This window comes from Lepisma saccharinum, chromosome 1 (assembly GCF_977018435.1).
Source record: "Lepisma saccharinum chromosome 1, izLepSacc3.1, whole genome shotgun sequence".
In the NCBI taxonomy this organism is placed as follows: Eukaryota; Metazoa; Arthropoda; class Insecta; order Zygentoma; family Lepismatidae; genus Lepisma; species Lepisma saccharinum.
The window spans coordinates 118,707,813-118,734,996 of record NC_139229.1 but is presented as its reverse complement, the minus strand read 5'-3'; the positions used below and the strand labels follow the sequence as shown (position 1 = coordinate 118,734,996).

Here is a 27,184-nt window from a genome sequence, read left to right as displayed (position 1 = left end):
AGATTTTATCACGTGATTATTTGCACGGGTTGCGAAATTTTTAGAATGTTATGGAAATTTCGGAAATGTCTTTGTTGAGAAAATTCTTGTTGTTTCCCTAAGGCATTCTACAGGTGGTTGGATTCGATTTTTTTACGTCCGTTTGAAGATTATTTCCAATGCTTTTTTTAAATTTATTTATTTCTTATTTAAGGAGAATACTATTCCTTGGATTGTAATAACGAAATACTGAGGCTGATATAGAATAGATTTCAAATGAAGGAAGTGCACTAAGTTCTGTATAATCGTCGTAGAAGAAAACGTTGTTCTATGGGGACTCCCCGATGGTACAGTGGTAGCGTCGTCACCTTGTAATCAAGGTGTGCCGGGTTCGATACCCGGTGAAGGAACATAGTGATTTGAATCCCACTTTAAAGTGTGGGTCCAGTCCCGATTAGCCTTTCTGTAAATCAGATAAAGGAATGTTGTAGCTGTTCTTTTTATTCTGTGAATTTAGCCTTCAAGTTTATGAGCAAAATACATGTAGTATCTACTGTCTACATTTTCAATCGTTACTAAACAAATTTCACAAAGTAGTTTTATCAAACTTCAGAGGGAAGCTGACACCAATGTCAGGGTGGCGGGAGCCTGTTTACGGCCAGGGTGTATTCCGAGACTATTTTTCGCCGTTCCTCACTGACAGAGGTTTCGCTTTGAACAATGGACACCGTTGCTTCAGGGGGTAAACACCAAACATAGGGGCGAGGTTGACCTGCAGTAGCGGGTAAGTGCCATAAATCCAGGCCTAAAGTAGGAATGAAGGTTGATGCAAGGGAGGGGCAATAAAAATTCTGTAATTTGCTTTGCTTGCTGACAGGAAGTTTTGCAGGAAAAGCTGAAAAGGAAAACGGCAGACTTTGAATGAAAGAGGGATAGTGAACACAAGTGCTTTGTATTATTCGCCGACACACAAGCTTCCATTTCGAAGGTGAGGCTATCAGCAGCGAAGTTATTAGAGGGTTGGAAGCAGTGACGACGCCAGAGGAGGCAGGGGGACGCCCCATGTCAGACACTTCGCCACTCCCCCCCTCGGGCCCTCCAACTGAAGTTAATTAAATATCGAATAATAAGATAGTTCATTTATAAGAGTATGACGATTTTCACCTTTTCAAAGTAGTGTATTCTGCATGATATCACTTTCCTGCTTATAATACCAACTTGATTAACAAATATTAATTTGTTTAGTATATATATAGCTATGTGTATGTGACTTTCGTTCAAGATTCGAGCGCCGACCTGGGCATAGGTGATTTCTCATTCATTTATGTCCTGTAATAGCCGAGATTAACCTAAGTTTTAACCAGTCTTAAGAAATGGGAAAAAGTGTTGAATGTGGATGGTTTTAAAACATCACGAATATTTTCAGGACCACAAGAGATCATCTGTAGTACGGGCAAATTATTCTAATCGTGGTCGTTAGTGACAACGCTAATTATTAAAAGACATTCAAAGTTGATTCAAGATTTGGTTGGTTGGTTGATTTGATGTTTTAAGTCCACTTTATGCACAGAAAAGCCAATCGGGATTGGACTAATAGTTTAAAGTGCCTCCACTGGGTATCGAACCCAGGACCAAAGGTGATCGAAGAAAACCCTTACACTACATGTCAGTTGTTGTGGATTCATCGCGGTTTCTTACTATTCACGGACTTGAATTTCGAGATGATGAGCCTGAGGCAAACCTTAACAAAGGGAATTTCTTCGATACTCTTGAAGCTAATGAGGGGATATTATTTGAAAATGTATTGAACGTGAACCTTAAAATGCAAATTACACTTAAAATTCGATTCAAAACATATCGCGGGCAGGTAAAAGAATGCTTATTAGGATTTGCCACTCTTCAATCATTGGATGCAGGTTCGCTCTTTCTCGTACATATCAAAATCGAAGAACTTCTTCCCACGAACCCCATAGGTGCCTGTAATTGGGTAGCACAGACGTACGTTGGAGTGGTAGAGTAAGAGTAAGTAATGCCAGGGTCAGAATATTTCTTGAATTATGAGATAACTGTAACCTTTGTCTGATTTTTTTATCCTGTGATAACATTTCCCTGAAAGGTGAAACACAAATTTTGCCCAAAACTCTTCAGCATTACGAAGATGGTTGTCCTTAAAATCTTTGAAAAGGCTTGCTCGAAACAGGATGCTGGATGCAAACTGCCTCATTTGGCTGTTCTTGCCATTGAGAAGAAATGTCAAGTCCTGGACGTACCAAAGGTGGGCAATGTGTTCTCCAAAGCACATAGAGCAGAATTCTCCTACAGGAGAAGTGCCTCACATTGTTTCTAATACTTAAGACGATTCATTTCTTCCAACGTCACGTTTATTTTCCAAGAAAATTAAACTCTTCGAAGCATTTTTTTGTCATTTATATTATTATCTTATAACTAAAATATTTATATCAGTAGTTTCATCTCAAGAAAGACGATGAATTATAAAATTATGAATGTCTTCCAATACTGAAATAGGCCACTAGAGACAACGCAACTTATCAATAAAAAAGAATTAATGTCTTTATTAAAACGAATCATGTGGAGATAAACTCGTAATCAAGAAGTAAATTTAGACAGTAAACGTCCACTCTAAATAAAAGACAAACACAAAACACCATACATGAATATAATAATAATAATTATTATTATTATAAGTATTATTATATATGTATATATATGTGTAGTGTTTTCGGGCGTTTTAATGTGACTGCCCCCTTACAATATTTTGTTGCCAGCCCTCCGCCCCCCCCCCAGTCACATTTCCCTGGCGCCGTCACTGGTTGGAAGTAAATTTATTAGGACGAGGAAAGTAACATTAGCTGTTGACAGTGTTGCACCAAAGGACGTGATATGTGCTACTGTTTGTATAAATTATAGGAAATTTAAGCAAAAAATTATAATTGTTGAGACTTGAGAGTTGTTTCCTTCATTTGATCGTAGGAAGAGGTTTTCTGAGACAGAGTGGGATTATTTTACACATACATGAGAAAGGGTGGTTGTTTAAAGATAGAGACGTATTTTGCACATTTTTTAAAAGTTCAGATAAAACGAGAATTTAGCCTTACTGTTATGAAAAGAAATAAATCAGTACAGGGAAAGAATAATTCTTCACATTTCTCGCACCTGGTGGGATGCAACCCACATGCACAAGAGTATTGCAGGAAGTCTATGAACGAGGATGAAGAGGGATATGTAAAATTTGACTTAGCTGCGGGTGAATTAGTGGGTTCTAATATTCTTAACGTTGATATTGGGTTTTAAGTCCACTTGATTCACAAATAGGCTAAATCGCGAACCGACCTACAGTTTAAAGTGCGATCCGATCCACTTTGTGCCTCCATTGGGTATCGAACGCGGGGACCCTTGATTACAAGACCTCGACGTTATTACTACGTAATCGGGGAGGCACTCAATTTACACAAATATGTTGATTCCAATAACACGTTATATGTATAATCTGATAATGATGCACTTTTGGTGCATCTAAACATATTTTTTTCAACTATAGCATGTCTAAAAGAATCATTGAAGTTGGGATTTTTATAACTTCAGGAGGCACGGCTCTGTAAATGTGCGATATAAAATATATGCAGGTTTGCCTTCCATACGTGGTGATTTTGTCACGTTTCTTCGCTTCGTACAACATACACTTTTGCAGGAACGGCTTCTTGCATCCTCCTGGGGCCTTGCTCTAGCTAAACAAAAATATATTTCTTTAGCATAATCGAGTGTTACTTTTTCATGCCGAACAAAGATTTTATTGCGATCATACGGCTTTGATTGACAGTATCAATGAAGATTTATGTACACTACTACTTATAATAATGAGAATAAAATATTAATCAGGAATTTTATCTTTCGTCAAGTGGACTTAACATCCTTTTTTGTTATTTAGCAAATATTCAATTCATCACCTTTTTTGACATTAAACTTCTTACCAGGACAGTTGTTTTTATGCAAATTTAGGCGATCTTAACTACACGTAAGCTAGATATTAGCTAATATTCGTGCTGTTATATTACTATTCTTCTACAATCTTTGTAACATTTCATGTAATAACAATAATAGAATTGACTAATTTACATATTCAAGTGAATAGACCTATGAATTATATTAATGTATTAATTTAAACATTTGCTTAATTGTTGTCGTTAATGTTATTATTATCATTTTTTCTGAAACACTTGGCTCGGACACCCTCCCCCGACATATATTTCTAGATGCGTGCCTGCCGAAGGATAAATTAGATCAAGCGGTGGTGGTACCGGACTTAGAGGCTAAAGGGAAAACAAAGAAGTATGTGCGTCATAAGCTGAGCATAAGAAACAGCACAATATCACAAAGAAACACTTTTTGAAACTTATGTCATAGAAGATATTTAACAATATTAAAAACAATAAATGCTTTCTATTTGTAATATACTAAGTATTGAAATTTTAAATAGTCTTTTGTGTTCGTACTACACATTTAAAAACTTTTTTGTTGCTCCCCAGCGCCAAGCTTAGAATTTAAAGAAAAAATGTACATTTTCATAGTGCACGAAAGTTCGACATTCAGAAAGAAAGAAGGTCTAGTGGAAAACATTTCAAAACTTCCAAAAGGTATAGCAGTAATGAAAGAGCACTCTTGTATGGAAGCCAGAAAAACCACAAGGTAGATTTCATAAGATACCTAGCAATCAGTAACCAACAAACTGCATTTTTAATATTAATGTCCTCATGATTAACGAACCTTATTTATTCTCACCACGCAATGGGTAAAATATTTGGAGCTTTATCCCTCTTTCTGGAAAAATATTTCGTGTTTCTGCTACTTTTGACTTTTGTTGGCATGATATCCCGGATCACTTTTACGAGACGAGACGAGACAAAACGAGACGGGACGAGACGAGACGGGACAGAACCCTTCGAGACGGGACACGAGACGGGACAAACGAATATTTTCGAGACGAGACACGAGACGAGACAGCATTTTCACGAGACGGGACGGGACAGACCAAAGTCTCGTCTCGTCTCGTCTCGTGGGCAACACTAAAAATGATACTCAAGATGGAATTAGTGTTTCACTGTTCATGTATTTATTTTTTCTTCCAGGCGGCCGAGAACACCTCAAGGGGGGAGGGGGCACAGAGAGGCAATTGCCATTCTCGATTTCAAATTTTATGCAAATAAAAATACATTTAGCAAATTTTTTTCGTCACTTTGTAAAAGTTCAGAGCCGTCCCTATTAAATTAATATTGTTTTCAGTTTGCAATAATATGGATCTACAAGGTGGTTATAATTAAAGTGACGGTGTTCAGAGTGGTATAGCACGGGCTGTAATGAGAGTAGAAGTCTGAAACTTCGTAGATATGCTAATGAAGCAATGCGGTAGTAGACCTAGTGGCCCGGTTCAACGCCCGAAAGTGAGGCTCGGTGAGGCTCGCAGTGTTGCCAACCGCTTATTCGAAAAAATCACCAAGGTTTTTGGTCTAACCTAACCTAAAACAGCAAGGAGTTGGCAATTTTGCTTGAGAGTTCAGAAAACCGGAAGTGAGGCTCGGTGAGGCTCGCAGTGTTGCCAACATTTTACTCGAAAAAAAATCACCAAAGTTCTTGGTCTAACCTAACCTAAAGCAAGAAGCTGGCAATTTTGCTTGAGAGTTCTGCAACCGAAAATGGGACTCGCAGTGTTGTTAACTCCTCACTCGAAAAAAATCACCAAGGTTTTTGTCTTGGTCTAACCTAACCTAAAGCAAGAAGCTGGCAATCTTGCTTGAGGCTTGCCTTACAGTGCATAAAGCAAAATTGCCAACCTACTGGTACTTTTGCCATGGCCTTTTACAAAAAAGAGAGAGGAGAGAAAGAGGTGAGAGAGAGAGGAGAGAGAGAGAGAGGAGAGAGAGAGGGAAGAGTTAAACAACCGACAGCTGCCAACACCCAACCTAACCTAACCTAACCTAACCCACTCTAACCTAACCTAACCTAACCTAACCTAACCTAACCTAACCCACTCTAACCTAACCTAACCTAACCTAACCTAACCTAACCTAACCTAACCAGGTCTAACCTAGCCTAAAGCAAGGAGCTGGCAAGTTTACTTAAGACTTGCCTTACAGTGCATAAAGCAAGGTTGCCAACCTACTGGTATTTTTGCCATAGCCTTTTACAAAAAAGAGAGAGAAGAGAGAGAGGGAAGAGCTAAACAGCCGACAGCCCACCTACAGCTTTTTTTTTTCCCTTGGTCTAACCTAGCCTAAAGCAAGGAGCTGGCAACTTTGCTTGAGGCTTGCCTTACAGTGCATAAAGCAATTTTTACCAACCTACATATACTAAACAAAGAGAGCCGGCACTGCCGTAAAAGAGAGAGATGGATGGATGGGAACACTACACGGGTTCAACGTCATCAAATAAAAATCGCCTTAATGGTTTTTTCTTGTAAGGCATGATCTCTATTTTCTCGCAGTGCTACCAACTCCTACCTACACTTTTTTTTTAGTTGGCAAGGGCTAGAGAGAGAGAAAAACTTATAGCTGGGAACAGTAATGAGCGAATGTGCCATATCGTAATTTTCCAACTCCGTATATCACAACCTTTGTAAACCTCTCTCTCTCGGGGGAACGACGTGCCACACACACACGCACACACACGCACACGCACGCGCGCGCGCGCGTATGTATTGTAACACAAACAAACAAACAAAATAATAATTGTTGTTTTTAGGAGGCCTGGCCCCTATAACCTCGCCAGGGTGCGTGGTGCCCAACCAAAAATGTAAAAGTTTTCTAATGGCTGCGGTTATCTACAACCGCACCTCTGTAGAGTTTCACGTGTTTTTTTTTTTCCCCCAAACTTCCATGAAACCCTACAGAGGACCTCCGTAATGCATGCAACGTGTACTAACGACTCTAGTGTTATTTGATGTTGTGATATTTTTGGATATAGAGTTTTATTGTGAGATAGATAAAAATAATTATGTTTATTATAATATTTTCTTGATGAAGATGGAGAATATGTGTGTGTTACAAATAAAGTTGCATGCTTTTTTTCTAGTGTGTGTGTATGTGTTTTTGATGTTCGACAGCATCTGAAACGATAAAAAAGAAATTTTATTGTTAATTTTCACGTGTAAAAACAACAACAAATTTTTTTGTGCAAATTTTCTGATTGTCTCGTGCTATAGTGCAAAAAAGATATTGTAACTGATAACTAATGAAATTGACATTTGTAACTGATCTGAACTAGTGAAATTCGTATTGTGCTATTGTAACTGATTGTGCTAGTGCAGAAAATTTCTTATTGTGCAAGAAAAGATGTTAAAAAACTTGTTAAAACTGCTCTGTGACCCTCTCGTTCTTCACGTCGTAGGCGAAGGACTTCTCTGCAATCAGGATGACACTGCATAGGGTATCCTCGGGCAAGGCATCGTGGAACTCGCAGACGACCTTGATGTTGGTTCGATCGTTGACCACAACCTTCTTTCTCTTAGATGTGTTGATGACGGTCATGGGTCTCCGTGCTTTGAACTCGCTGGGCGTGTAGTACATGTCCACGCTTCCCTCGGTCACGCGTTTGTAAGCCGAGAACGCTTCGTAAAGTTTGAGGTAATCGTTTTTTGTCATGTCGAGGTTGTAATTCTCGCGCGGGAACACTTCGTTGCGTCCATTCTTGAGATAAATGTTCTTGATCTTGCAGTCGTCGAACTTGCTGGAATCTTTTTCCTGGTTGTTATCGCGCCCGGTCTGAAAAAGCACTACGACGAAATCTGGCATGTCGAACTGTATGTTGTTGAACTGCGTCGTCACGTCGAATTCCATGTGACTTCCCGACGCCATCTTCTGCACGCACTGGTAACCGTGAAAGTGAATCGGCACCTGCGGATTTTTCAAGATCTCTGCTTTGTACTTGAGGGCGTAGTTCGTTTCGTATTCCACCACCGGCATTCTCAATTCCATGCTTCGGATGACGCATTTCGCCGCTTCGGGTAGAGTGTTGGCTATCGGCGTGGTGCCGTCCGGACCCAAAGTAGCGTATCGCATTAGTGCGTCGTTGTCGTTGGCCGCTCTTCGAAACGTGACCCTCAGTCCTCCCTTCCACATGATCTCCTTGTAGTCCGAGAAGAAACCAGGCAGCAGACGCATGGGAAAGAGCACTGTGTGACTTTTCGTCGATATTTTGGTCCCGGCTTCGAATCCCCCGGCCTGGTAGTACGCTGCGTCCGTTTTGGATAATTTCAACGTTCCCACTGCCGTCGACGTGATGCCTGGATAATCTATTCTGTCGATGACGGTGTTGTGTTTCCTCACCTCCACCTGCGAGAACAGGTGAGGCACGAAGTTGTCCACGAGTATCAAGTTTGCTGCTGCGGGAAACGCGTCTCCGCTTTCCTTCTTCACCACGTCGAATTGAAGGTAGAGGTCCGCTCTGTGAGGATGAACGAACCCGTCGCCTACGTCCACGTCGTATTCGATCTCCCTGTTCGCTTCGTTCAGATTGGCGAACGTGCGACGGTTGGGAGGGAAAGATTGCAATTCGTAACTTTCGATTTGCTCCATTTTACATGTATGGTTATTTATTATACGTTGATCTCCACGATGGCCGTCGTAGTGGCACCTGCGAAATCCACCACCTCTCCTTTCTCGTTCGTCACCACCAACTCTATGTCGTCTATGCGGTTGCGACATACTGGAAAATAGATCGGTGAAGAGGGCGTGTAGATGATCGGTTCCATGAACTCGGAACTTGGTTTGAAAGTGGCTATGATTCCCGTCTGCTTGTGACTTCCTAACAATCCGTCCGAAGATTTCGTGATCATGCCTTCCGCCACGTTACAGTGTACGTTCAGAGTCTCTATGGCCAAGAATTTAGGAATGTTGGTTGCCACGTGCTTGATGCCAGCTTCGAGTTTGGTGTCGTTCTCGAAACCTAAAAGTTCTCCCATGGTGCCCAGGTCCACGGTCTCCGTCGCGGATAGGATTTCCACTCTGTGCGTGACCGAATTTTGAGAAAGGTATGTGCCTTTGGGTAATTGAGCTTGCAAAGTGGAAAGATTGTATTGTCCTGGCGTGACGACGATGTGTTCGCTTCCGACGCTAATTTTGTTGTTGTGCTGCGTAACATTGGGTATGAGGTACATGCTGTAGAATGCACGCAGAGCCACGGATTTAGGATAGACGATGTCGTCGTGCAGCGTGAGTTTCAAGATCGAAGATTCGCTCGTGAGATGGAACACGCCCATCCTAGTGATGCTGTTTGAGGTTCCACAATGCTTTCTGGAAATCCTCGATCGTAGGGTTATTTATTTTAGAGAGAAACGCGAGCACGGAGAGGCAGAGATGACCGCAGTTCACGTCTCCGAAATTTTGAATGCGTTCGTCTTTGTAGTATACGGAGGTTTTGTTCGTTTTCAGATAATGAATTAAATTTGTAGGTGGAACACCTCCGAAAGAATCGAAAACGAATGCTTTATCATCATTTTTGTGGTAACATATCCAATGCGTGCCTGGATTTTCTTGACCGTCCAAGTTGACTACGCCGCATTCTTTTTTTTTAGCGGTTGAAGGTAACGAGTCGGACATGAAAACTCCTCTGAAGTGTTTGATTTGTAACGGTTCGATCAGAGATTCAATGTCTCGGTTGGTGAGTGCTTCTGTTTCTTTTTTTTAAACTTTCTCATCACGCCCTTCCCCTTTTTCTTCTCCATGGCCAGGTTGTGACGTTTCTGTTCTTCCAATTCCGCCTTGTTCTTCTTCGAGTCGATGACTGTTTTCGCGATGGCGGCACTTCCGCCGGCCAAACTTCCAACGGCCCCCAATGCCGCCAGGATGGCCGGGATGCTGAATATGAAACCTCCGATCTTTTGCTGTTTCCGTGAACGTTGCAATCTTTTCAATTGAGGTGTGCTGAGCAGCAATTTCATTCCGTGTCCTTTCGACAAGCAAGAACGTTTCTTCTCGCGTTGTTTCTTGGTGAGTAACCCATCGAGAGCACCTAGATTTTTTAGATTCGAATATGGTATCTGGTACACGACACCCTTGGGCTTCATGTTGATGCTCTATGTGTTATTTTCACGGTATGTTATTTATATATATATTCTGAGATTTTTTCTTGTGTAGTTTTTTTACGGTATGTTATTTATATATTTTCAAGGCCTTGCAGTCGTTACACAAATTCTATTACGTGCTTCGTTTTCTTGCCAAGAAGTTCCTTTGTCCCCTTGTACACAATTCGAGTTTTGTTCTCGATTAAAATAGATAGCTTCTCGTCAGATAACATGTTAGCGTATCGATCTGGTAAAAATAGACTGTATTGTGCGTTGAGCAACAGGCGTACCTTGGGACCATACTGGGTAGAAACGATTGAACCGGAAGTTATCGTGTAAGGTTTGTCGACTTCCAATTCCTGAATTTTTACATACTCGACTGACAAATTTAGCATTTGTTTTAATGCTTGGAGATCACTCATTTTTTCAGTCGTCATATCAAAAAAAATTTCAGAGTGTTAGAGAGAAATTTAATTGTTTTTTCACGATGTGTGTTATTTATATATACCAAAGATTATTTTTTTTCACGATGTGTGTTATTTATATATCAAGTTTTTTTTTGACACGTATATATATTATTATTTTTAACAGAGGAAGAAAGTCCGTGCTTCGGAAAACGCGATGATGTGCGTAATGATATCTTCTGTCTCCTGCATAGACTTGTACCAATCTACTGTGTACCGTCTTCTTCCCTGCCTTGCCTCGTCCAGTTCGTCTAACCTTTCGTTCAATTTTTCCCCTGCAGCCGAAAGCAGAATGTTGAGATCACCACACCTCAGGCCGCTGATCTCCCAAAGATGGTTCTTGAGAACCATTTCACAAGGGATGCGAAATTCCGGCGTTGTTCTTGCCATGATCACAAGTTTATTAACATCTCCGTTAACTACCTTTTTGAATATTTTTGATAGTAGCTCGGGTGGCAAATCAGTTATGCGAGACATGTTGTTATTATTATTATTTTTTACTCTATGTTATTTATATACCCCACCCCAATTTTTGTTTTGTGTTCATGGCGATGGTGGTACCCAGTGCGGCGACCCGTTCACCCAGCGATGCGTCTCTGCTCACGAATCTTTCGAAAGCTGCGTGCTCTAACTTTCTGTCTGCTTCGTGACGTGCATCCAGATCCGTCTGCGTGGTGTTGTAAGCGATGTCGTGATCTTTGCATGCGGCGTCCAACGGATTCACACCCTTGTCTCCTCTCTCCAATCTTTTCTCGAGTTTGGTACCCGGTCCGCAGTACTGATAGCCAGGTAGATGCATCTCGAAAGGTAACTTGTTGATGATGTCGTTCACGAGTCCCTTTCCTTCGGCCACGTTCCAAAATTTCGGAGGTAGCGTGTTGATGATTTTGATCAGGTAACCTATGCCCTTGTCGTCGTTCACGATGAAGTTGGAAAGTTTCGTGCTGATCATGTCCACGATGCCAACCTTCTCGTTGTAGAAATTACGATTGCCTGCATTCTCCTCGCCGGCTATCACCAACAATCGGTCCACGAGCTTCCTCACGTCGTCCACCCAAACGAATTCTTTGGGTAACGTGTTGTAGCGTTTGACGCCGCTGCCCGTTTTGACCTGGTTCCAAATCGGTTTGATGAGATTCCTGTACTTCTCGCCGCTGCTCGATTTCACCCTATTCTGCGAGGCGTCGTTGTTCTGGTACAAGGCATCCGTCATGATCAGAATTTCCTTGTAACTTTGGTAATCTTCGTCGGTGTAATCTTTCGGCTGCTTTTTGGCGACGAGTTCCCACAGTCCCACCGTACCCGGATACCTGGTCCAACTATCCTTGTCGCCTAAATTGACTTTAATGTCGTTGCCTTCGAAGGTCACCTTCGATTTCCCAATCTTCCACACCACACCGCCACCTTCGCTGGTTTCCATGCTGGGATACAATCCGAACACTTCATCCTTGTCGAATTTCCCCGTGCTCAGGTAGTCTCGTGCCAAAGGTCCCAACTCGATCTTATCCGAAGACGACGTGCTACCTATGGCTCGACGTCGTGCCGGTGCATCCTTCAGTTCGAACGGCGTCGAAGGAATGCTCGAAATAGGCGTGGGTACGGCGTAACTTTTAGCTGCGAGCGGTACGAGTTCATTAATCAAATTTTTATTTTGTTCCGTGACACTTTTAATTTCTTTACCTAGACTGCTGATGGCATCGATCACAGGTTGATCCTGACGTTTCTTCTCTTCGTAGAATCCGCGATTCTCGGATTTCCAACCTTTGAAGCGTTTCGCGAGGTAATCGCGAAGCTTGAGATTTTCGTCTTCGATTTTTCGTTTCGTCATGACGTTATTTATACACGTCGTTTCTCACAACGTTGCAACGTTTAGAAAGTCGTTGATTTTGTTTCTGTATTTTCCATCGTTGGGTTTCCTCGTCATGTCGATCGTCGCGAATCCGAAATCGTCACCGTTCCAGCAAGTAGAGCAGCAGCGTTCCGAAAATTGATTGTAGTTCATGTCTCCGCCTACGTAGTCGTCGTACGCATGCTTGAGGTTGGTGTGATCTTGACGAAACAAACATATAAAATTAGCGTTGTCGCGCACTAACTGTTTTGGAATTTTGGAAAACGTTTGAGCTAGGTAAAAACAATCCATTCCTTTGTGACGACCTTGCGTGAAAAAGTTGCGAATTTCATTTTGATTTTCCAGGATGGCGTCGTCGAACACAACAACTGAATTTTCACGACAATCGTCGAGTGGTTTTATTTCCGAGGCAAACGTTGCAATGTCCAGACCATCGTGCAGTTTCATCAGTTGCTGGTATTTGGATTGCTCCAAACTTTTCGAGAACACGTACAGGTGCCTGTTCTTCCAATTTAACCAATTCGGTGCGAGGAGAAAATTGTCCACGAGCAGTGTCGTTTTCCCACACCCCGAAGGACCTACGATCAGACAGCGGATGCTGTCGGGAAGCAACTTGCCGTTCTTTTTTTTTCTCGTTTGACTTTCCGGATCCGGTAGACGCTTCACCACGTTCCACGTACTCACAAGATCACTTCGTTCGCGTCGATCCAACTCTTTTCCGGAAGTCCCAGCCATTTGACAAACAGTTTGTCACCTTTCCTACGCAATACTTTCTCGATGAGGTACGTGTCGGGGTGTTTCGTTTTAGAGAGTTCCTCTTCGTAAAATCTTCCTTTCAAAATCTCGCCGATACTATCTTTTATTATATACGTGTGTCGGTTTCCGGGTAGAACTCGAACCACCGTAAAAAGTTCCGTGCTCCAATTTTTTGTGAATCCCTTCTCGAAGGCGCGTTTGAATTTGCTGATCCTCACCTGGTCTCCAATTTTGTATTTAGCTTTTTTTGTCGTGGGTGTGTACTTTGGACAGTAAACGGTAGAAATTAAACGCTGCTCGTCAGACTTGGTAACGTCGGCTGGCTTCATGCCTATCGTTCTGTGCACCGTATCATTATAGGTGTCGACGAGTTCCGGCAGGATGTCGACCCATTTGTAATTTCCCCGAAGCGTGAATCGTTTCCACATGTGTGTTTTCAAGGTTCGATTGAATCTTTCCACGATGGTGGCTTTGATGTGACTGAAGGTCGAATAATGTCGAATGCCATGTTTTTGAATAAACTTTTGGAATACGGAGTTGTAAAATTTTTTACCGTTGTCCGTTTGCAGAAACCGAGGTCGTCTGCCGCCGCTTTCGCGAAAAATTAATTTGAATGCTTCCGTGACGCACGTTCCCGTTTTCGCCTTCAAAGGCAGAGCCCATGCGAATTTCGAAAACGTGTCTATGACGGTGAGAAGGTACTTGTTGCCCTTGTTCAATTTATGCACGTTTTTCAAATTGCCGCTACTCATCTCCACGAGGTCACTTTGCCAGAGGTCGTCGATGCCCTTGGTTACCACAGCCAAACGTTCGTAGTTACGGCGTGCAGGTTTATGCAATTCTTCGACGATGGCTTGCCTAGACATTTTTTAGAGATTACGTTTCAAGAGAAGCACAAGCGTGATGGGATTCAAAGAGGGTGGCACTTCGCTCGTGTTTTGAATGATCAGCTTATCGCCGGCACTCACGTCGAAAACGGTAAGATCTTCGTCTTCGTGTATTTCATATATGTTGCGCGTTTCGTTCCAACGTGCCAGAGGAATGTTTCCTGCTTTCTGGACACCACGATTCGATATCAAAGTCATGGTGGGAACGCTAGCTTTTCTACCGTGAGACCAGTACGAAAATTCGTTTATCTGAATCGTGCCATCGAGGAGAAACTTGTAGTACGGATGATAAGGATGCAACATGTACAGTTTGTTACCTTCGACGAACGTGGAGATTCTCTGTTGATTGGGTACGCTGTTGATTTCGATGGCTTGCAGAGAATGCAGTTTAGCGAATTTAGTGTCGACGCCGAGCAGATTACTGTGAACTTGTCCGAGTTTATTTTCGATGGGCAGCAAATGCTCGATTATGGTATCCGTTACGGCAGAAAACGACGGTTTGATTTTCACTTCCACGTTCAACTGCTTGTAGTTTTCGTTGAGTTCTTGCAACTTGGCACCGAAAAGGCCAGCGTCGATTCCTGCGTGGATTCCAGCACTCCAACTTGATTTTTGATGTTGACGACAATACTCTGAAGGTTCTCGACTTGATTCAATTTCAAACTTTTCTCGGTAAGATCGTTCACGATGCTTCGCATCTCGGTAAACTGCATGTGAAGATCGGCGACGCTCTGCGAAGTGGGCAGCGTCGACACCAGCGAAGCAAGTTCATCTCGAATCTGTTCCACGTTCGCCGTTTCCGTTTCCAGTCGTTTCAGCATACGTGATATGTTCCTTTTCAAAGCATGTAATTCTTTGGAGGTGGGGAGATTGGCCACCCTACTCTCGAGATCGCCCAACGAACTTTTGATGTCGCTCGATTCGGATAGTGCCGTCACGGCCGTTTTCAATTTTTCCAAATCTTCGCTCGAAGGTACGCTCGTCCGTAACGATTCCAAATCACCCTGTATGTTGTCGAGTACGTGATGAAAATGAGCAAGATTGGATTCGACGTTCAAATTTTCTAAATATTCGATCTTCTGCTGAACCGTGATTAACGTGTCCTGAATGCTCGTCAACGCGCTCGCTTCAGCGTGAATATTTTTAATTTCTTCGTTGATCAACTCCAGAGACGCCTGAAGCGTAGCGATGGTGGTTTGAATGTGTTCGAAATCTTGATAAGCCTCCAATTGAATTTTTATGTTCGCAACGCTCTTGCCGATGACCTGCAGTTCGTCTGACGATGGTAGGTTCGTCATGGTATCTTCCAAAGTCTGTAACTTGGATTTAATTTCTTCCAACGTGCTGGCGAATTCTTCTTGTAATTTGGAAACGACGACGTGCAAGCGTTCTACATCAATATCCTTCACGACGGTTTGAAGTTCAGAGAAATTTTTTTCGATTGCGGAAGTTCGTTCTTCGATTTCGAGTTTCAATTTTTCCAAATCTTCATTTTTCGATTGAAATTCCTGTAATTTGGCCAAATCATTTTGAAGCAAATCCACGCTCAACTGTATATTTTGAACGCTGTCGTAAGAAGGTACGTCGACATAATTTTTTATGAGCGTTTTCAGTTCGGAATCGATTTTCAGAATGGGGTCGAGACATTGCGTTTGGAGCGTAGCGATTTCCGACTCTAAACTTTTGTTTAAGGTCTCCTGCAAAGCGATCAAATCGGTCCTCAACTTTTTAATTCGGACGTCCAACATGAGAATCTCTTCTGCGTGGTCTACACGCTTGGTGTTGCCGAAAATGTCGTTAGGCATTTTTGGTTAACGGTTATTTATAATAGGATAGACGATACGTAATTCTACGAAGAGAGGAATGAGTTTATCGTAATCTCCTAGGAGTTGAACGTAAAGATAATCTCTTGCAGAAACATCGTACGTAATGTTAGAAAGCATCTTGTCGTGCTTGATTCGAAAAATGTTCTTGCCGGTAGATATTTTGATTTCGCCTACGTTTTCCGGATTCACGGTGATTTGAAGTTTCCCACCGATCGGAATTTCGTAAAAATGTAAATTGTTGTTGAAGACGTAAAACATCTTGCCCACATCATCATCCAATTTCGTCCAAATACTGTTGAGATGAACAATCAGTAGACCATTGAGTTTAGTTAACATGGAAGGTAGATCTGTCGTCGTGTGGTGTACAGTCTCCATGTTGGTTTGTTTTCGAAAACCAAAGAGATTCATGCTGGTTATTTAAGAAAAAAATTGAGAACATATCTAATATAAACAACACCACAAATAGTAACTTCATCTATGGTAGATCATTTATGGTTTTGGGGTCTAATATAAATAACACCACAAATAGTAACTTCATCCATGGTAGATTATTTATGCTTGGGGGTCTAATATAAATAACACCACAAATAGTAACTTCATCTATGGTAGATCATTTATGGTTTCGGGGTCTAATATAAATAACACCGCAAAAAATGAGTGCAATTTAGCAACTTCATCTTTTTTTTCTTAGCAAAAAAATGGAGAAGAAGGAAGCGAAACGTGCATGTGACGACTGTGGGAAATATATATCCATCTCTCACTTGAGTAGACATCGGAAGGATGTGCATGGGGGAGGATCAAGTAAGAGAGAGCTTGATGTTGACGATCAAGCGCCACGAAAAAAGCAGAAAAGTACCGGCGAAAATATTAGAAATATTTTAACCAAGGAGACTTTCCAATCTGAAGAAACATCTGATCTAAACAACTTTTTTCATTCGGTCAAAACCAAGTTAATTTCGTCTATCACCGAAGCTTTGTTGCAATGCTCGTTGAAAATCCACCTCATCGTTTCCGTCATTTACGAAAACGTAAAAAAAGAGCGAGAAACTTTCCATCATTACACTGGTGTAAAGAGCCTCCATGCCGCCGACGTCGATGAGGTGGATGCCATTTGCAACCAGATGTTTGACGCTTTGTTGAACAAGCACGAGACTTTCGAACAACGTGGATCGGGTTGGACACTTTGCGGTTCGCCTCACACTTTAACTTTGAAGGTGGCACGATACAACCCGATGGGAGCATCCAGCTACATCAATTTGCCTCGGGAAATAGCCGCTAAGAAAGCCATAATCAACATACAAAATGAGGATAACAGATGCTTTTTGTGGTGCATCATTGCCGATCATCACCCAGCCAATAATGACAAACATTGTTTATACCACTACAACAAGCCAGAATATCTCTCAGAATTTGAAAAACCTATGGCTGGTATTAATTACCCTGTAAATCTACGAGACATTAGTAAATTTGAGGCACAGTACAAGACAGATAAAAACGAAAGTATAGCAGTACACATCTTCGGATTAGACAAAAACAACACCATCTACGTTCTCAGACATAGCAACATTAAAAGTAATCGTGTCATCAGATTACTTCTGATCGAAGATGATGATAATTATCATTATTGTCTAATTCAGAATCTTCCAAAATTAACAAGAAGTCAAATTACCACACATCAACATAAAATTCAAGTGTGCGACAGATGTCTGAGTATATTCTACGCTCGAGGATAAAAGAATGCTGATGAAGAACTCCAAGATCATTATAAAATGTGTAGTAAACATCCGGCTACGGCTATCAAAATGCCTTCTCATGACATGACATTTTCCAACTACAAGGCGTTACTCTGGCATCCCTTGGTGATATGCGCCGACTTTGAAAGTTTCCAACTTCCACTCGCCATCTGCGAACCGAATCCCAGCGTATCGAGCACCACCGAAATTCTACATCACGAAGCCTGCGCTTTTGGATTGATGGTCAACAACACAGGCAATGTTATTTTACATCGCGGCAATGATGCTCCACAAAAATTTGTTCAAACCTTGAAACAGATGGCCATACAATTCGCTCCTCTACTAAGAGAAGACAAAGCAATGGAGCCTCTTACCCAGGAAGAGAAGGAAGCATACGAGCGCATTTCTTCATTAGCATATCTACGAAGTTTTAGACTGCTACTCTCATTACAGCCCGTGCTGTACCACTCTGAACACCGTCACTTTAATTATAACCACCTGGTACAAATTTTCTTGCGAGCGAAGCGAACAATATCATTATTCTTTTCTGTGATGCATTGTAAATTACCAGAGAGAGAAGTGAGACTAAGTATGTACTTCAGACTGTTACTGCTAAGTAGTTTGGTCTTAAATGCATGGACAATTGTTTGGATGAAAACATGCGCGCACATTTGAGAAATTTATATCATTTTTGCTGTTGGTTTGTTACGAGGCGGATAAATTGATTATGTAATGCATTTAAATAATATATATACGAATATGTGTGTGTGTGTTAAAGGAACTTTGAATACGTACACAATTTAGTGTTAACATGTTGCATATGCATGCTCTTATTTTTTACGATGCTCCATGTTACATATGTGTAAAACATATGTTGTACATGAAAATTAAACATGCCATATGTACAAAAAGATTTATATTCGTCATGCATTTTCTGTATTTCAAAAATACAATTTGTGTGCTTGTTTTTAATTGTTAGTTAATGTGAAATTGAACGTGAGAAAAAATATTTGAAATCGTTTATTCCAACACAAATGCTTTAGCACCGACTTCTCCCATTTTTGCGTGATGTACGAGGATAATAACTTCTTTCATACTACTATACTACTACTACTACTACTAACAACAACAATAATAATAAAATACTGTCATTATTATTATTATTATTATTATTATTGGCACGCTTATCTTGGTACTTGCTCTTCCCCAGACAAAAATTCGTGGTTGCGCCTCTCCATGAATGCATATTTTATACTTTCTTTATTTTCAACATCGCACCCCTTAAATTTTATTCCGCACCCCCTCAGCACCCCCACATGATTAATCCTGGCGCCGCCACTGTTCCCGATTTTCATATATTGTAAAGATATGCACACACGCACGCGATGTATCCATACAAGGTGGTATTTGAGAGGGGGTGAAAGCGAATTCCCTCCTCTTGTTTCTGCATCGTCCCCTCTGGTTGCTAATTTTTTTCACTGGGGTGTGGGATCTATTCAAGAATAGTTATACCCCAAGTCCTGAACGTAGCAGCAGTTCGGCATCTTTGACATAACCCCAGAGGAAGCCGACCGGAACCGTTTCTGGTTTCGAGCCACCACCTGTTTTTCGGCAAAGCGCTGTTGTCGCTTTTGCGTGCAGTGTTTAGACATCCATTCATTCACTGCGACGTTTTACTCCCACGGTCTTTATATTGTATTAAAAAAATTGCACAGTACAATAACACAACCTAGCAAAGATAAATAATCGCAACCTCGCGTTCAAAAATCTCTAAAGAAACTGAATTAGCAACATCTCATTTAGTCCACGTGGAGTTGATGAGAGCTGTCATTTCTTGGACGGACGCTATTGGTGGAAAAGGTTTCAGGGGAGGATTTACTGGACTCCACGTGGACCTGATATATGGTTGTAAGGGGGAAAACTGATCTTTCGGAACTTTCTTTGAAGTAAAGTGAGGTTTCTTTGGGGACCAGCACTATACTGGAATTCCCCTCCCCCAATTAAATATCACGTTGTGTGTGCATGCGTGCGTGTACGTGGGTGTGAGGTGAAGGTGTCGCCGTCCATGAACAAGGAACTTTCATAGCCAACGTCCGTGGCGAAGTGGTTCGCACAGCGCGGTCAGAGGTCCCGTGTTCGAATATGGGTGTTCCTTGCGAACGTCTCTTCATCGTGATACTCACAAAAAATGTCGCACAAGGCACGGTGGAAAGTAGAGGCGCCAATAATCCACCTCGTTCATGGTGAAAATGTTAGCTTGACCGGTCCCCTGCGTTCGTCACTCATCCTCATCGTCGCAATTAGCCAAATGGCGCAGAAAATGGATGCTAAATAACAAAACTTAAATCAAATGAACTTTCACAACGTGCAAAATATTAAACATTTGGGCTTTAGGAAAGTAGTGCGAATAAATACTGTATGGTCATTACGCCAATCCATATTTTTGAATTAGTTTCGACCTAGTCTTGCGCATGGGAGACACTTTCACTTAAAAATTTAGTCTAGAGGAATCTTATCGCTGTTATTAAACAATATTATACCCTTTTATAGAAATATGAAGTATTTTTAAGACGTTATGGTTGTAAGCAAGTACGCAAAAGGGGGAGGGGCAGGGGTGCATTATTTTATTTTATGTAGTTAGAATATCCCACTTCGTTCTTCCACTGCTCCACGAAACGCTACATACCTCAGCAACCGGATACAAAACCTTATAACATATCTGCACAGTCTGATAATAAAAAGTACTGCAGCCAAGATTGTGGGGAAGAAAGTGTCAATTATGGCTGTCGTAACAAGTGACTGTGGACACCATGAGCTGTTGGCTGTAGTTAATCGCCCTGCGGAACGTTTTATCTGTCTGAAGCGTTGTCCAGATGTGGATTCTACAACTGCTTGTGATGCTACGTATATCGGAGGTTATTCCTCAAGTGAATATTGCTTGGGAACAGGGTGCGAAATCCTGGGGGGGGGGGACAGGGCGATTACCCCCCTCACCAACAATCTTGTCCTGAACGTCCCAAAAAAATCGGGGGGGGGGAGTATTTTTGTTATAATTACGAAGATAAGCAATTATTTTTAACTTCAAGTATACTTTATTTAAAAATAAATTTTAAAAAACAACGATGAATGAGGGCTAATGTCTGTATGTGAGAGAGAGAGAGAGTTGTATGCTTTCTCCCTCCCTCTTTATTTATTTTATTGATTTGCTTTATTTTACTTTGTGCCACTTTTGACTAATTTGCAAAGATGGGGATGAGTGATGATACGATGAAATTGAAGAATGGACACTCACAAACATCCATGCCCCGGCCGGGATTCGAACCCGGGACCCTAGCGTCGTAGCGCGATGTGCTAACCACTCCGCCAAGGGTCCGACTCCCTCTCTATTTAAAGAGACAACATATCTACTCTAGTCTATCTCTATCTATCTAGTCTCTCTCTCTCTCTCTCTCTCAAATGACAAAATATGCACAATAAAAGTAAAACAACAATGCAAGACAAATATAAGTACGAACTCTAATTGATCCATATTAATAAAAAGCATAAATTAAAAGAAAATACACAATAAAACAGTGTCAACTATTTTGCAATTAATTTATATTTTGAACCAGTTGGTAAAAAAATTCAAGTTCGTTTTGTTAGTTTGCTACGTTATAAATATCTTACATATATAATCAGTGGCGTAACAAAATCGCCAACGGCCCGCTCACAGGAAGCAAATTTGCCTCCCCCCATACACAGTCAGCTACAAAAGTTTCTTCTTCCTAAGATTTCAGGTTTACTTCTGCTGAATTCAGTGTCTCCGAGATTGAGCTGCATGCGGAAGTCCAACTTCTAAAGAGTTCTGCAAGTGAAAATCAACTTCGTGGGGAATGGCTTAAGTCGTCGCAACACATATTTTTTTGTAAAGTGCTGAAGACGTTTTCGGTTTTCCTGTGACAAGTTGTTCGTGTGAAAGAGTGGAGCACGCAAAATCTAAATTGCTATCAACATCATCAGATATCCTTTCGATTTGATTTGCTTTTTGTTTTTTAGCGTAGTTCTTGATTGATTGATTTAGTTTATTTTACTTCGCGTTTTGTGCCTCTTGGCTAATTTGCGAAGATGGGGATGAGTGATGAAATGATGAAATTGATGAATGGACATTCACAAACAACCAAGCCCGACCGGGATTCGAACCCGGGACCCTTGGCGTCGCAGCGCGATTTGCTAACCACTCGGCCACAGGGTCGGGCTTAGCGTAGTTCTTATGCCACTTTTGGCTAATTGCGACGCGGTGAGGATGAGTGATGAAACTGATGAAGGGGAGGGGGCAGAGCTCCAAAATATAATCCTGCTTAGGGGGTCAAAATATCTAGCTACGGGGCTGGTTGAGTGATTGACTCGTAATCCTTGAACCGAAGGTTCTTCGTTTGTCCCCCCGTATGGCCATAGCTCATGCGACTGTCAATTCATTCGATCTGATCATTATTAATCGTCGCGATTAACTTAAAGATTGGTTCATTTATTTCATTTTACTTCGCTTTTCTGCCACTTGTAGCTAACCCGGAAAATGGCAGATAGATTACATAAAATAGGAAAATTACTTCCAACGGTTCGCATATATTCGGTACAAAATATTCATACACTGCCTATTATAAGCATATAATTTGAATTGTTTAACCCTACGACCATTGCGCGGGTTACAACGGTAGTCTAGCCTTTGCAATGATAATAGCAGTGTCGGTAAAGCTGATAGGCTCTCGGTACATTACTGAGAGTGTGTTTCCACCTGATATCAGTGTTATTCCTTCGCAAAGTCAGGTAGCCTGCGCGAGTATTATTGTCGATGATGATTGATTTGGCTATTTTACGTAGCTTTTCTTCCACTTTTGGCTACGTTGATGATGTGATGAAATTGATGATGGGATACTCACAAAGGAAAGAACGCTCATACCCAAACTGGTATTCGAACCCGAAACCTTGGCGTCGCAGAGCGCTGTGATAACCACTCTTCCACGGAGGTCGGCTATTAGTGTCGTGTACTTTCCTTTGTAAAACTTTTAACGAATACTTTGGCTTTGAGTGATTTTGAAATGATGAATTCATATCGAAATGAAGATAATCGAGAATCTGTGGTAGATGATGATAGTGATGAAGCCAAAGATGATTTTCTGAAGAAGAGTTGCATGTATCAGATACTTCCCCGAGTATGTAATGGAGGAGTTTGATTGTAGACTACATTGTGATGCATCATAAGAGAAGGAAATAGTGAAAAACAGGGAACTGTGTAAGGTTTTATATTTCGGTTGGGATTTCGATTTAAAAAATAAAATAAAGTTGATTTCAGCATAAATCGACCAAGCAACATGGTCGACCAACTTAAGAAACGAATGCCCCATTTTCTTACTGGTAAAAAAAAAAGCTTCCTGCCAAGTGACGCGTGGTCAGGGCGTCGAGTCCCATAGGTGTTGTTTTCTGGTTTTCAAGACCGGTGACATTACTTCTTATTTTTCAGGTAGTTCTCCAATTAATTGTCCTCACGATGCTGCGTCAACACCGAAATTTTAGAAAACCCCGCCGGAAGAGCTCGCACAAAAGGCAAAAGAGCTGACCATTTGGCTACATGCGGGAACGCCTCTCTTTCTCTCTCTACACACACACACACACACACAGAGGTGGGGGGGGGGGACTAAGTTCTTTTAGCGGGCCGCTCCTGCACTTCTTGACTGAACGTGAGTGGCTATGTTTAATATAACAAAAATAACTTGAGTGGCAGAGCGAAGTAAACATGTGATTGAACTGCTTGACAAAGCATCATTCTTTATCACAATTCTCGGACATTGCCTTAGCTCTGATGTTATTTCTGTATTGGACAATCTTATCTGTCTTCTTTTTATCTGTGAAAGAAACTGAGATGATCGTTTTAGAGTGAATTCGTTAGCTTGTGATATTTAATGAAGGGAATCGAAATTAAATTTCGGCACCGCGTGTTTATCTGTGATCTGTCTGTTTTATTATTATGTTTACTTCTTAGAAATACGAATATATTTGTTCCCATTTCTTTCGGTACTTAGAAATAACCTTTTCAAATGGTGGGGCTAAAGGCATGAACTTAGAGCAGCATCATAGGACTAGTGACTACTTGAGCGGCTAGTCTTGTGTCACATTCCATTACCCCTTTTCTGAAAATAACACTTCAAAATAAAGTTCGATTTTATGAGTAAGGTGAGTGAGTAAGAGAAAAAAAACGGGGGTCGGATGTGGCCCACTAGCCTCAGTTTGAGTGATTCGGGTTTAGAAATAGACGTCCGGAAGGGGAGCAAGGGGTCCCTCCCCCGAAAAAAAAACAACCTTGCTTGACCCTCCCTGGGAAAAATCCTGCGGACGCCCATGACTTTGCTACTGTAGTTGTGTCGACGAAGACGTACAATCACGTCAAAATTGGATAGGTGATCGATCACATGGGCGCCCATAGAAAAATTTAAAATATCTAAGGGAGTGGGGGGTGGGGGTGTTGAACGGGTTATTATTTTGAAGTGATGCACACGTACACACACACTGAAAACCGTGTGATATCATGTAATGATTACGAGACGCCGTAAGATAGATTTCAGTTTTTTTAAGAGAGAGAGAGAGAGAGAGAGAGAGAGAGAGAGAGAGAGAGAGAGAGAGAGAGAGAGAGAGAGCAGAAAATAAGCGAAAGACAGAAAAAGAAGAGGAAAATTGATTCATTTTGTTTATTTCTCCGTGGCGGAGTGGTTAGCACAGCGCGTTACGACGCCAGAGGTCCCGGGTTCGAATCCTGGCATGGGCGTTCTTTGTGAGTGTACCTTCGTCAATTTCATCACTCATGATCATCTCTGCGATTAGCCAAAAGTAACAGAAGAGAAAGAAAGAAGAGAGAGAGAGAGAGTAAATGGGAAACGAGACAAAGAACGGCTGAGAGAAAGTAGTTAAATATATAATCAAGAAGAAAGAAAGTAAGGAAATGTAAGCGTGAGAAAGGAAGGCAAAAATCGAGCAGGAAGCCACAAGGGAAGAAAAACAAGAGGTATGAATGAAAGTGGATACAAAAAAGATGGAAATACAATAGTAAACAATGTTTCCTTATCCAGGACCGGGGAGGGGAGCCCATGTATCAGTTTACATCCGCCAACTTGTGCTCGTGACTGTACTTCTTTTGACAACAAAGGGAGGATGAGATCGTCTCTTGCGCGCCCATATTCACACACACATATACAAACATTCATCGGAAATATTCCAACCTGTTGCAAACTTAGCGTGAAGTTAACAGTCAGTAGGCAACAGCAGCTGTCTGTTGTGGTCTTGACCTACCTGGAAAACAAGTTTTAAAAGTGCGCAACAGCTCAAGGTCAAAGGACGAAGTCCATAATATAACAATCAAGGCCGTGACGTACTATTATGCAAGCGAACACGGAACGAGGTAATGCTAGCCATTTGCAGTCCTACACTATCTCTGTATGTCAGAGCCTACATACCATGAGAAGTTTTACTTGTTTTGAATGGTTTCAAAGTTCACGAAAGTGTATTATCATGAGACATCATCGCGATTTTATTTGGTGGTGTGCTCAGGAATTTCATGAGAGGGGATTGCCGTTTCTTTATGATTGGCTAGTTGATCTTTTTTTGTGTGTGGTAGGAAATTTTAGGAAACCCTCCCTTGTCACGCTACTGATTTTGTGGATGTTTCATCTGAGGTCGTTAAAAATAATTGTTTCTTTTACGCGTTTCTTCCACTCTTGGATCGCACCGATGACGAATCATTGACGGTGCCAGGGAGAGATCCGGATGCCCCTGGCCGATCAATCCGGTCCTAGCTAGCAACCAAGAGAAACTACAAATAAATGCTCTCTCACGCTTTTTGTATGATATTTAGGGTTAAATAAACGAGACTGCCCAAAGAAGATACCCCCCTCCCCACATTCCTCCCGATTTATTTTTTCCGGTGCCACCACTGAGACAAATGGCTATTAGATGAAGATAAAGGGCCAATCCCAAATGCAAGACACAAAACACATACTTGTTAGGGACCAAGGCACCCGAGCCTCGTTAGTTTGATTTGTCATTTGTAATCACAAAAAAATATATTTTTGAGTACTGATTATGCAACCTTTGTCAGAAAAGTTCCAGGACTGATTTTTTATTCTTTACCTGTGATATTCAAACACAAGGAGTGGGTGTTATTCAGTCACCTGATATGTGTTGTGAATAGAAATGGCCTTGGAAGTGTTTCCATGTAAACACACTAGGTGGCAGGGCTGTGCTTAGCAGCCCACTGTTTGACTTGTTGGCACATTTAGTTGGAAGTTACACAAGTGTCGTGATGGACGTGCATTTCAAGCAGAGAGTTAACCTTAAGTTTTGTGTTAAGCTGGGAAACCCCTAGTGAAACATTGAATACGATACAGCAAGCATTTGGTGACAAGGCATTATCGAGATGCCGTATCTTTGAATGGCACAAAAGGTTTCGGAAGGGCAGAGATTCAGTGCAAGATGATCCAAAGACAATGTTGATCCCATTTTTTCATGCTAAAGGTTTGGTGCACCATGAATATCTGCCTGAAAGACAAACGATAAACAAAAACCTTTATATTGACACCAGTGGCGTATGCTGAGACCAAGATCAGGGCTATCTCCAAATATAGTAGTGTTTGAATTTTAAATGAAAATGTGTCCAGCAAAAAAGAGGAGGGGGGGCTCTTCCTCATTCATTTTGGATTTTTTTTGTTTACATCGATATCTTGCCATTAAAAACAACAATAGTAGGCAATGGACATAAACTATTTCATGTTTATTTATAAAGAGGAGCGGTCTATAACATGTAATATGTAGGACCTTCATGCGAGTATGAAATAATAATTAACTTCTTACCTTACTTGAAGGTAAACTCCATTCTTCTCTCCTTTTCCGTGAATTTTTTTGTCACTTTATCGAAGAATGTGTCCTCACATGAATTTCTGATGTTGATTAGAACCCCTTTCTCAATAGACAGTATAGCTAAATTACTAAGCCGCGCTTGTCCCTGTGTTGCTCATTGTGGCCCCTAAATGCACATTCTTGCTTCCCCAGAAATGCTATTGCATCAATTAATCTTCTTATAAAAATTCTGTTTTCCTTCACTTTTTCATTATGCAAACTGTCAGCAATCTTCTCTTGCAAATTCAAGGAATGATCAATTCTTTGAGAACCGAATGTCTGTAAGTTACTGAACGCACGTATATGACTAAGTGATTTTTGGTGTTTATCGCAAGCATTTACCAAATAGTTTAAATTACTAAATCCTGTTGTATTCTAAGGACTTTTGTCGGTAGAAAAAAGCAAACATGCCCAGCAATACGACTTATTAAGTGCACTCGACCCAGTCAACCAAAGATATTTTTGGTAGCTGGTCTCGTGAAAACGCCTAATATATACCTTATTTTTGTCTTGCTGCACGACTGTAAGGTCCGGAAGAGGTGGAAGAGGCCTACCTGTCTCTATTATTTGCATCCTATCCTCGTAAGGAAGCTGTGAGAATGGCGTCTTGGAGACAAGTTCGGTGATTAAATCCATTTTCACATGCTCACGGAACAAAAACACAGCACAACAAAAGGATTCCCATCCATGAACACGATA

At 41.4% G+C, this 27,184-nt stretch overlaps 1 protein-coding gene across 1 annotated transcript in view; it reads right to left on the bottom strand.

Annotated features, from left to right (window-relative positions):
- Positions 1-25,001, bottom strand: part of DPCoAC (dephosphocoenzyme A carrier) — a 60,748-nt gene extending 35,747 nt beyond the window's left edge. The window contains exon 1 of the mRNA XM_083137577.1: positions 24,884-25,001. The gene's annotated coding sequence lies outside the window, so the exon portion shown is untranslated. The remainder of the gene's footprint in view (positions 1-24,883) is intronic.
- Between the last annotated feature and the right edge of the window lie 2,183 nt (positions 25,002-27,184).